This window comes from Panthera uncia, chromosome D1, assembly GCF_023721935.1.
Source record: "Panthera uncia isolate 11264 chromosome D1, Puncia_PCG_1.0, whole genome shotgun sequence".
Lineage (NCBI taxonomy): Eukaryota > Metazoa > Chordata > Mammalia > Carnivora > Felidae > Panthera > Panthera uncia.
The window spans coordinates 75648594-75660526 of record NC_064808.1 but is presented as its reverse complement, the minus strand read 5'-3'; the positions used below and the strand labels follow the sequence as shown (position 1 = coordinate 75660526).

Sequence of the window (11933 nt, the reverse complement as noted above, 5' to 3'; positions counted from 1 at the left end):
TTTATAAAAAATGAATTAGGACCTAAATATAAAAGCTAAAGATATAAAACTCTTAGAAGAAAGTAGAGTAAAAAAAAGTATAAACCTCAGGTATGAAAAGGATTTCTTAAACAGGACATAAAAAGCACATAACAGGAGAAAGTTGTAATCTATATTAATCAAATATAAAATTTACCTGCTCTTCTAAAGTCACCATTAAGCAAAGGAAAAGGCAAGCCTTGGACTGGGTACAAATAATTACAATCTGGCAAAGGATTTGTACCTAGAATATATAAAGAATATTACAATAAAATAACAAGCTAATAAGTGACTTTTAATAGTGGACAAAATATTTCAAATGATACTCCACAAAAGAAAATACGCAAGTGCTCTCTTTGGCAGCACATATACTAAAATAGGAACAATACAGAGAAGAGTAGCATGGCCCCTGTGCATGGATGACACTCAAATTCATGAAGCATTCCATATTTTTATGAATTAAAAAGTCCTATAAATGAGGTGCAAAATAAAATGGAGGTGGCCATAGCATGGATTGAAGAGGCAGAGGAGAGAATAAGAGAATTAGAAGATAAAATTGTGGAAAAAGAGGAAGCTGAGAAAAAGAGAGATAAAAACAATCCAGGATCATGAGGGAAGATTTAGAGAACTAAATGATGCAATCAAACAGAACAATATTTGTGTCACAGGAATTCCAGAAAAACAAGAGAGATAGAAAGGGGCTGAAGGTATACTTGAACAAATCATAGCTGAGAACTTCCCAGATCTGGGGAAGGAAACAGGCATTGAAATCCAAGAGGCACAGAGAACTCCCTTCAGATGTAACTTGAATTGATCTTCTGCATGACATATTTTAGTGAAACTGGCAAAATACAAGGATAGAGATAGAATTCTGAAAGGAGGTAGAAGTGAAGAAACAATGGCCCTGAATGATACATTGGGCCAGATGGACTTGACAGATATATTTAGAACTCTGCATCCCAAAGCAACGGAATATACTTTCTTCTTGAATGCACATGGAACATTCTTCAAGATAGATCACATACTGGGTCACAAAACAGCCCTTAATAAATGTAAAATAATTGAGATCATACCATGCACACTTTCAGACCACAATGATATGAAACTTGAAATCAACCACAGGAAAAAGACTAGAAAACCTCCAAAAGCATAGAGGTTAAAGAACATCCTACTAAGGAATGAATGGAATAGCTTGAAAAGGACAGGTATTACCTCTGCTTTAAACGTCTGGTAGAACTCCCCTGGGAAGCCATCTGGTCTTGGACTCTTATTGGTTGGGAGATTTTTGTTGACTGATTCAATTTCTTCGCTGGTTATGGGTCTGTTCAAGCTTTCTATTTCCTCCTGATTGAGTTTTGGAAGAGTGTGGGTGTTTAGGAATTTGTCCATTTCTTCCAGGTTGTCCAGTTTGTTGGCATATAATGTTTCATAGTATTCCCTGATAATTGCTTGTATCTCTGAGGGATTGGTTGTAATAATTCCATTTTCATTCATGATTTTATCTATTTGGGTCATCTCCCTCTTCTTTTTGAGAAGCCTGGCTAGAGGTTTGTCAATTTTGTTTATTTTTTCAAAAAACCAACTCTTGGTTTCGTTGATCTGCTCTACAGTTTTTTTAGATTCTATATTGTTTATTTCTGCTCTGATCTTTATTATTTCTCTTCTTCTGCTGGGTTTAGGCTGCCTTTGCTGTTCTGCTTCTATTTCCTTTAGGTGTGCTGTTAGATTTTGTATTTGGGATTTTTCTTGTTTCTTGAGATAGGCCTGGATTGCAATGTATTTTCCTCTCAGGACTGCCTTTGCTGAGTCCCAAAGCATTTGGATTGTTGTATTTTCATTTTCGTTTGTTTCCATATATTTTTTAATTTCTTCTCTAATTGCCTGGTTGACCCACTCATTCTTTAGTAGGGTATTCTTTAACCTCCATGCTTTTGGAGGTTTTCCAGACTTTTTCCTGTGGTTGATTTCAAGCTCCATAGCATTGTGGTCTGAAAGTATGCATGGTATAATTTCAATTTTTGTATACTTATGAAGGGCTGTTTTGTGACCCAGTATATGATCTCTCTTGGAGAATGTTCCATGTGCACTCGAGAAGAAAGTATATTCTGTTGCTTTGGGATGCAGAGTTCTAAATATATCTGTCAAGTCCATCTGATCCAATGTATCATTCAGGGCCCTTGTTTCTTTATTGACCGTGTGTCTAGATGATCTATCCATTTCTGTAAGTGGAGTGTTAAAGTCCCCTGCAATTACCACATTCTTATCAATAAGGTTGCTTATGTTTATGAGTAATTGTCTTATATATTTGGGGGCTCAGGTATTCGGCGCATAGACATTTATAATTGTTAGCTCTTCCTGATGGATAGACCCTGTAATTATTATATAATGCCCTTGTTCATCTCTTGTTACAGTCTTTAATTTAAAGTCTAGTTTGTCTGATATAAGTATGGCTACTCCAGCTTTCTTTTGGCTTCCAGTAGCATGATAAATAGTTCTCCATCCCCTCACTCTCAATCTGAAGGTGGTCTCAGGTCTAAAATGAGTCTCTTGTAGACAGCAAATAGATGGGTCTTGTTTTTTTATCCATTCTGATACCCTATGTCTTTTGGTTGGTGCATTTAGTCCATTTACATTCAGTGATATCATGGAAAGATATGAGTTTAGCGTCATTGTGATGTCTGTATGTTTTATGCTTGTAGTGATGTCTCTGGTACTTTGTCTCACAGGATCCCCCTTAGGATCTCTTGTAGGGCTGGTTTAGTGGTGACGAATTCCTTCAGTTTTTGTTTGTTTGGGAAGATCTTTATCTCTCCTATTCTAAATGACAGACTTGCTGGATAACGGATTCTCGGCTGCATATTTTTCTGTTCATCACATTGAAGATCTCCTGCCATGCCTTTCTGGCCTGCCAAGTTTCAGAAGAGAGATCAGTCATGAGTTTTATAGGCCTCCCTTTATATGTGAGGGCACGTTTATCTCTAGGTGCTTTCAGAATTTTCTCTTTATCCTTGTATTTTGCCAGTTTCACTATGATATATCGTGCAGAAGATTGATTCAAGTTACGTCTGAAGGGAGTTCCCTGTGCCTCTTGGATTTCAATGCCTTTTTCCTTCCACCTTTCCTTCCAGTTCAGGGAAGTTCTCAGCTATTATTTCTTCAAGTACACCCTCAGCACCTTTCCCTCTCTCTTCCTCCTCTGGAATACCAATTATGCGTAGATCATTTCTCTTTAGTGCATCACTTAGTTCTCTAATTTCCCCCTCATACTCCTGGATTTTTTTTATCTCTCTTTTTCTCAGCTTCCTCTTTTTCCATAATTTTATCTTCTAGTTCACCTATTCTTTCCTCTGCCTCTTCAATCTGAGCCATGGTTGTTTCCATTTTATTTTGCAGCTCGTTTATAGCATTTTTTAGTTCCTCCTGACTATTCCTTAGTCCCTTGATCTCTGTAGCAATAGATTCTCTGCTGTCCTCTATACTGTTTTCAAGCCCAGCGATTAATTTTATGACTATTATTCTATATTCACTTTCTGTTACATTGCTTAAATCCTTTTTGATCAGTTCATTAGCTGTTATTTCCTGGAGATTCTTTTGAGGGGAATTCTTCTGTTTGGTTATTTTGGATAGTACCTGGAGTGGTGCGGACCTGCAGGGCACTTCCCCTGTGCTCTCTTGAATAACTGGAGTTGGTGGGTGGGGCCACAGTCAGACCTGATGTCTGCCTCCTGCCCACCGCTGGGGCCACAATCAGACTGGTGTGTACGTTCTCTTCCCCTCTCCTAGGGGCGGGATTCACTGTGGGTTGGCATGGCCCATCTGGGCTACTTGTACACTGCCAGGCTTGTGGTGCTGGGGATCTGGCGTATTAGCTAGGGTGGATAGGCAAGGTGCATGGGGGCAGGAGGGGTAGGCTTAGCTCACTTCTCCTTGGTGATCCGCTTCGGGAGGGGCCCTGTGGCAGAGGGAGGCAGGAAGACCCATCAGAGGGATGGATCCACAGAAGCACAGTGTTGGGTGTTTGCCCGGTGCAAGCAAGTTCCGTGGTAGGAACTGGTTCCCTTTGGGATTTTGGCTGGGGGATGGGTGAGGGAGATGGTGCTGGCGAGTGCCTTTGTTCCCCGCCAAGCTGAGCTCTGTCATCTGGGGCTCAACAACTCTCCCTCCCGTTGTCCTCCAGCCCTCCCATTCCCCGAGCAGAGCTGTTAGCTTATAACCTTCCAAATGTCAAGTCCCGCTTGCTGTCGGAACACACTCCATCTGGCCCCTCCGCTTTTGCAAGCCAGACTCGGGGGCTCTGCTTGGCCGGCAGGCCGCCCCTCCACCCCGACTCCCTCCTGCTAGTCCCTGTAGGGCACACTGCCTCGGTGCCCTTCCTACCCAATTCCGTGGGCTTCTCGTCTGCACTTGGCTCCGGAGACGCCATTCTGCTAGTCTTCTGGAGGTTTTCTGGGTTTAGGCAGGTGTAGGTGGAATCTATGTGACCAGCAGGACGCAGTGATCCCAGCGTCCTCCTATGCTGCCATCTTCCCTAGAATCCTATGATATGCTCTTCTGCCAAAATTGCACCCAGGCTCTCAGTAAACAGGCACTGGCAGTTCTTGGAGCTGCATGTCAGACTCCGTGATTTTCTCCTGGTGCCTCATGTGACCCAGCCACTTGAGAAGGACTAGCTAGAGCATTTCTAGCTATTTTGAGTTCCTTCTGACACTGACCTAGGCTGTTCACTGAGGAGGCCATAGGAGATGGGAAGGGCTGTATCAGCTTCCTCAAAATGACTTCTCAGGCAGCTGACTGCCTGCAGCTTTGCGACAAGACTGAAAATAAGAAATCATATGTGCATCGTTTTCCAGGTGGGGAAGTAAAGAACAAGCAATCTGGACTGCCCGCCAACAATCCAGATGGTCACCTGGGCTGGCTGAGGTACTCAGTAGGATGTAGGGGAAGTGATTTCTTTAAATCTTGATGGTAAAGATGTGAGTTGTCATATAACTTTGAAAAACTGACATCTAATGAAATTTACCATTCTTCGTCAATCCCCCTGTTCCGTTCCTGGGACTTGAAGCCCTGAGGACCTGCCCACTGGCCCAGGGGCACCCCAGCACCCTGAGCGCTCCACCCACACTTTCCCTAACTCCGAAGCCGGCTCCTCTGTGTACTCTAGAGTGCTGTGGCAAGAATCCAGCATCTGGCTAGCTCTCAGAAAAACAGACCTACTAAGGAATGAATGGATCAACCAGGCAATTAGAGAAGAAATTGAAAAAATGAAAATTAAAATACAATAATCCAAATGCTTTGGGAGACAGCAAAGGCAGTCCTGAAAGGAAAATACATTTAATCCAGGCCTATCTCAAGAAACAAAAAACAATCCCAAATACAAAATCTAAAAGCGCACCTAAAGGAACTAGAAGCAGAACAACAAAGACACCCAACACCCAGCAGAAATAAACAATATAGAATCCAAAAAAAAAAAAAATACAAAAACAAAAGACAGTAGAGAAGATCAATAAAATCAAGAGTTTGTTTTTTTGAAAAAATAAACAAAATTGACAAACCTCTAGCCAGACTTTTCAAAAAGAAAAGAGAGAGGACTCAAATAGATAAAATCAGAAATGAAAATGGAATTATTACAACTAATCCCTCAGAAATACAAGCAATTATCAGGGAATACTATTAAAAATTATATGCCAACAAACTGGACAACCTGGAAGAAATGGACAAACTCCTAAGCATCCACACACTTCCAAAACTCAAACAGGAAGTAATAGAAAACTTGAATAGACCCATAACCAGCAAGAAATTGAATCAGTTATCAAAAATCTCCCAACAAATAAGAGTCCTGGACCAGATGGATTCCCTGGGGAATTCTACCAGACATTTAAGGTGTGATAATACCTATCCTTCTCAAGCTGTTCCAAAAAATAGAAAGGGAAGGAAAACTTCCAGACTCATTCTATAAAGCCAGCATTACCTTGATTCCCAAACCAGAGACCCAGGAAAAAAAAAAAAAAAAAAAAGAACTACAGGCCAATTTCCCTGATGAATATGGATGCAAAAATTCTCAACAAGATACTAGCAAATCGAATTCAACAGCATATAAAAAGAATTATTCACCATGATTAAGTGGGATTCATTCCTGGCCGTAGGGCTGGTTCAATATTCACAAATCAATCAATGTGATACATTGCATTAATAAAAGAAAAGATAAGAACCATATGATCCTGTCAATCGATGCAGAAATAGTATTTGACAAAATACAGCATCCATTCTTAATCAAAACCCTTGAAAACTCGGGATAAAAGGAACATAGTTAAACATCATAGAAGCCATTTATGACAAGCCCACAGCTAATATCATCCTCAATGGGGAAAAACTGAGAGCTTTCCCCCTGAGATCAGGAACATGACAGGGATGTCCACTCTCACCGCTGTTGTTTAACATAATGTTGAAAGTCCTAGCATCAGCAATCAGACAACAAAAGGAAATCAAAACCATCAAAACTGGCAAAGATGAAGTGAAACTTTCTCTTTTTTGCAGATGACCTGATACTCTACATGGAAAACCCGACAGACTCCACCAAGTCTGCTAGAACTGATTCATGAATTCAGCAAAGTTGCAGGATACAAAATTAATGTACAGGAATCTGTTGCATTTTTATACACCAATAATGAAGCAACAGAAAGAGAAATAAAGAAACTGATTCTATTCACAATTGCACCAAGAATCATAAAATACCTAGGAATAAACCTAACCAAAGACGTAAAAGATCTATATGCTGAAAAATATAGAAAACTTATGAAGGAATTTGAAGAAAATACAAAGTAATGGAAAAATATTCCTTGTTCATGGACTGGAAGAATAAGTATTGTTAAAATGTCAATACTACTCAAAACAATCTACACATTCAAGGCAATCCCAATCAAAATTGCACGAACAGTCTTCTCGAACCTAGAACAAGCAATCCTAAAATTTGTATGGAACTACAAAAGACCCAGAATAGCCAAAGTAATATTGAAGAAGAAAACCAAAGTTGAAGGCATCACAATCCCAGACTTTAGCCTCTACTACCAAGCTGTTATCATTAAGACAGCATGGTATTGGCACAAAAACAGACACATAGGCCAATGGAATAGAATAGAGAACCCAGAATCAGACCCACAAATGTATGGCCAACTAATCTTTGACAAAGCAGGAAAGAATATCCAATGGAAAAAAGACAATCTCTTTGACAAATGGTCCTGGGAGAACTGGACAGTAACATGCAGAAGAATGAAACTAGACCACTTTCTTACACCATTCACAAAAGTAAACTCAAAATGGATGAAGGACCTGAATGTGGGAAAGGAAACCATCAAAATCCTAGAGGAGAAAGCCAGAAAAAACTTCTTTGACCTCAGCCGCAGCAATTTCTTACTCAACACATATCCAAAGGCAAGGTATTTAAAAGCAAAAATGAACTATTGGGACCTCATGAAGATAAAAAGATTCTGCACCGCAAAGGAAACAATCAACAAACTAAAAGGCAACCGATGGAGTAGAAAAATATATTTGCAAATGACATATCGGACAAAGGGCTAGTATCCATAATCTATAAAGAACCCACCAAACTCCACACCCAAAAAACAAATAATCCGGTGAAGAAATGGGCAGAAGACATGGATAGACACTTTCCTAAAGAAGACATCAAGGTGGCCAACAGACACATGAAACGATGCTCGACGTCACTCCTCATCAGGGAAATACAAATCAAACCCACACTGAGATACCACCACATCCCAGTTAGAGTGGCTAAAATGAATAAATCAGGAGACTATAGATGCTGGCAAGGATGTGGAGAAATGAGAACCCGCTTGCACTGTTGGTGGGAATGCCAACTGGTGCAGCCACTCTGGAAAACAGTGTGGAGGTTCCTCAAAAGATTAAAAATAGATCTATCCTATGGCCCAGCAATAGCACTGCTAGGAATTTACCCAAAGGATACAGGAGTGCTGATGCATAGGGGCACTTGTACCCAATGTTTATAGCAGCACTTTCAACAATAGCCAAATTATGGAAAGAGCCTAAATGTCCATCAACTGACGAATGGATAAAAAAGATGTGGTTTATATATACAACGGAATACTACTTGGCAATGAGAAAGAATGAAATCTGACCATTTTTAGCAACTTGGGTGGAACTAGAGGGTATTATGTTAAGTGAAATAAGTCAGGCAGAGAAAGACAGATACCATATTTTTTCACTCATATGTGGATCCTGAGAAACTTAACAGAAGCCCCTGGGGGAGGGTAAAGGGGGAAAAAAGTTAGAGGGAGAGAGGCAAAACATAAGAGACTCTCGGATACTGAGAACAAACTGAGGGTTGATGGGGGATAGGGGAGAGGGAAAAGTGGATGATGGGCACTGAGGAGGGCACCTGTTTGGATGAGCACTGGGTGTTGTATGGAAACCAATTTGACAATAAATTGTATTTAATATAAAAAATAAAATACACAAATGTCCAAATTAACACATGAAAAGATGCTCATCATTAAAATTTAAATTAAAACTACAATGAGATTGTACTGCATACCCATTAGAATAGCCAATATTAAAAGACTTGCCAAATCAAGTGTTGGTAAGTTAGTGGAACAACTAGAGTTCTCATTCATTGATTTTGACAGTGTAAGATAGTACAACCATTTTGGAAAATAGTTTGACGATACCTTATGTAATTGACCATATACTCATATATAGTAGTCACAGGTAGGTCACTCAGATTTCTTGTCACTCAGATTTCCTTCCAAGAAAGTATACACTGCCCCATTGTACAGAATGTGCTTAAAGGATACTTTCCACCTGTTCAACTCTGCAGTGGCCTGCCTTAGCTTTCATTGTGAGATCATGCTATTATCAATGTGGCCACCAAACAGTAAGCAAGAAGATAATATGAGACTTCTATGCAACACAAGATTCCTTTAATTGCTGATCTTTGATCTGGAGCTCCCTGTTGGGCGATCAGAGACATTTCCAGGTCTGGATTACTGTCTGATTTCTTCCCCTACCCAATTCTACTTCACACCTTTTATTTCTCACAGGTGTTTCTCCTCAACAAAAGTTTAGCACTCCTAAATCCCTCTCAGTGTCTGCTTCCCAGAAAACTCAACCTATGACAGTTGGCCCTAAGAGTGGGGTAAGAAAGCAAGCTGTAAAATGGGTTTGAGAGAGTGGATTATCTATGAATTTTCTGGGAATGAAGACTTCATACCTTGTGGCAGGTGGTGTGAAGACAGCTCCTGGCACTGGATGGCACTCCAGTTATTAAAACTTTCATCCATTTTGAGCTGGGATAATGCTGATGGAGGGTAATGTACTAGTGGGTATGATAATACATATAGAAATAATGGAATTGCCTTGATGGTATATAAGCTTATAATTAAAAGCTGATGATAATTAGCAAAGAGTAGATAACTAAGAATGAGAGTCAGAGAGTTCCTTTTGTAGCATACAGAGAGGCTTTCATTGTATGCAGGGAATGAACATAGAACACCAGAAGATCAAGAGCTGAATACTCAGTCAACACCAGAAGTTTTATTCCAAAATCATGGCCCTAATTTGGAAAATCAGGGATCCTAACATGCAGGATGAGAACATCTAGGTGGATGACCCCAAAATATTTATTTCCCATATTTTTTCTAAACATTCTGGCCCTATAGAAGTTTCCCATCCTTGCCTATTAGTGGTAGTACTCTACCTATGCAGAAAAATAATGCATAATTATTTCAGCCAAAAAGCAAACGCAAACCGCCACTTCTCCCAGCTGCCATCCCTATAACCCTAACAACCAGGGTTAAATCAATGTATAATCCATCCAAGGGCAAGCTGTGCCTGATAAAGGAGAAAAAGGACTCTACACCAAAGATCCTCTCTTTCTCAGAGAAATCAAACAGTGATAATACATGATTAATTTTATCCCCAGATATTTACCAAAGAGGATTAATGACTGGGTTCTATGAGAAGCAGACATCAACATGGGATAATACATACAAGAGATTTGTTGGAAGAAACACATGTTAAAGGTAAAGGGTCATTATGAGGTGAGAGCCTTCAGAGCACGCTACAAGTCTAACAGCTGTGAAAAAAGAGAATGAAGAAAAGATTCTATAGTAATAATCTCATGCTGTAGTTTTGAGAAAATCTCTGCCTCACTGATGGGATACCCAAAAAAAGTATGGCTTGTGAGAAGAGTCCTGTGTTGGGTGAAAATGGCTTGGCTTGGGGCTTAGTCACTGGCTAGTAACAGCCTGGGGGAAGTGTGATATGGATGTGACTGCCTCTACAGCCCATATGAGGTATGACAGCTGGAGATTGTCTGTCAACTGTCTCCCTGGAGCAAGCTATCTTAAAATGATCCTATTTTGAAACAATCCAAATTTCCATCAATCAAATGGTTAAACAAATACGGCATATTCTTATGATGAAATAGTGTTCATGAATAAAATGAGACAAACTATGTGCAACAACTTGGATGAATCTCAAAACTTTTGCCATGAATGAAGTCAAAGAGAGAAGATGGAACACTATATAATTTTATTTATATAAAGTTCTAGAACAAACAAAACTCATGTATAGTGATAAAAATTTGATTAGTAGTTACCTGTGCCAAGGATTTCAGGGGAATTGGTTATAAAGGGTCAGAAGAGAATTTTTGGTGCATGTTGAAATCTTCATTATCAGAAGTGAGGCTATGATTACATGGAAATATGTATTAGGTAAACTTATCAAATTGTACTCTAAAAATGGTTGCATTCATTTGTATAAATTATAGATCTATAAAACAGATTTTAAAATATTTGGCTACCTAAATAATCCTATATTAAGAACACCCCTTATTTTTCTATATCAACTAACTGATACAATTCAATTCAGTTCAATAAATATCCAAGAAGGGCTATGAGGCCATACTTCCTATATGGCAATATTTTTTTTAAAAAGCTTTTAAACTATATATATATATTCACTTGTTCTTTGATTCACAGATACTGCTCTATTTTTCAGTTACCACACCATTAAAGGGCCAATCATCTATTACTCATTAGTATGTATATATATATATATATATATATATATACACACATATATATATGTGTGTGTGTGTATATATATATATTATAAAAAACCAGGAAACTCATCAGTTTACATACTGAGCTTGAGTATGATTCCAAACAGAAAATTAAATCTGATAATATCCTAAAGTGTATATAATTGTTTTGCTTCTGAATCCTACAATTTAAGTGACCCACTACATAATAATATGAATAATAATAATAATACTCTACCATAAGTTAATGAAACTCTATCCTCCTTCTGAGTTATTCATTAATAATACAAAACTCTTCTGAAATTATGTTTCATCAGCTATTTCCAAGATTCTTTAATGCACTGAAGAGGGTTACAAAGTTAATAGAAATAAAATGGATTTTCACAGGAGATTTGAAGATAGTTAAAGCCATTGATTAGAAAGACAATTGTGTGTTAAAATGCCCCAGAGACATTAGGAATGGTTGCCTTTGTATGCATATGTGAAGAAGGCAAGCACCCAAAAGATGAATGATAATAAGTGGAAAATACAGATCAATACACCTGGAATTAAAAAAAAAAGGCAATTTAAAAATGAATTTCAGAGTAAATAGAAATCAAGTGATTTATATAAATGAGGATGGTTTGTGTTATGCTTAGTTCTGTGAAGAAGCAAGTAATACAAGTATTAGAGCTCACATATAAAATGAAACAGAAAGAAAGAAAAAAGAGAAAGAGAAAGAAAAATAAAGAAGGAAAAGAAGGAAGGAAGGAAGGAAGGAAGGAAGGAAGGAAGAAAGGAAGGAAGGAAGGAAGGAAGGAAGGAAGAGAGGGAGGGAGGGAGGGGAGGGAGGGATAGCCTC

The 11933-nt window shown here is 38.8% G+C and overlaps 1 non-coding gene across 1 annotated transcript; it reads left to right on the top strand.

Annotated features, from left to right (window-relative positions):
- The first annotated feature begins 365 nt into the window (after positions 1 to 365).
- On the top strand, positions 366 to 472 carry LOC125918029 (U6 spliceosomal RNA). The gene has a single exon (XR_007456356.1). It is a non-coding gene; the product is annotated as a U6 spliceosomal RNA (small nuclear RNA).
- The last annotated feature ends 11461 nt before the right edge of the window (positions 473 to 11933 follow it).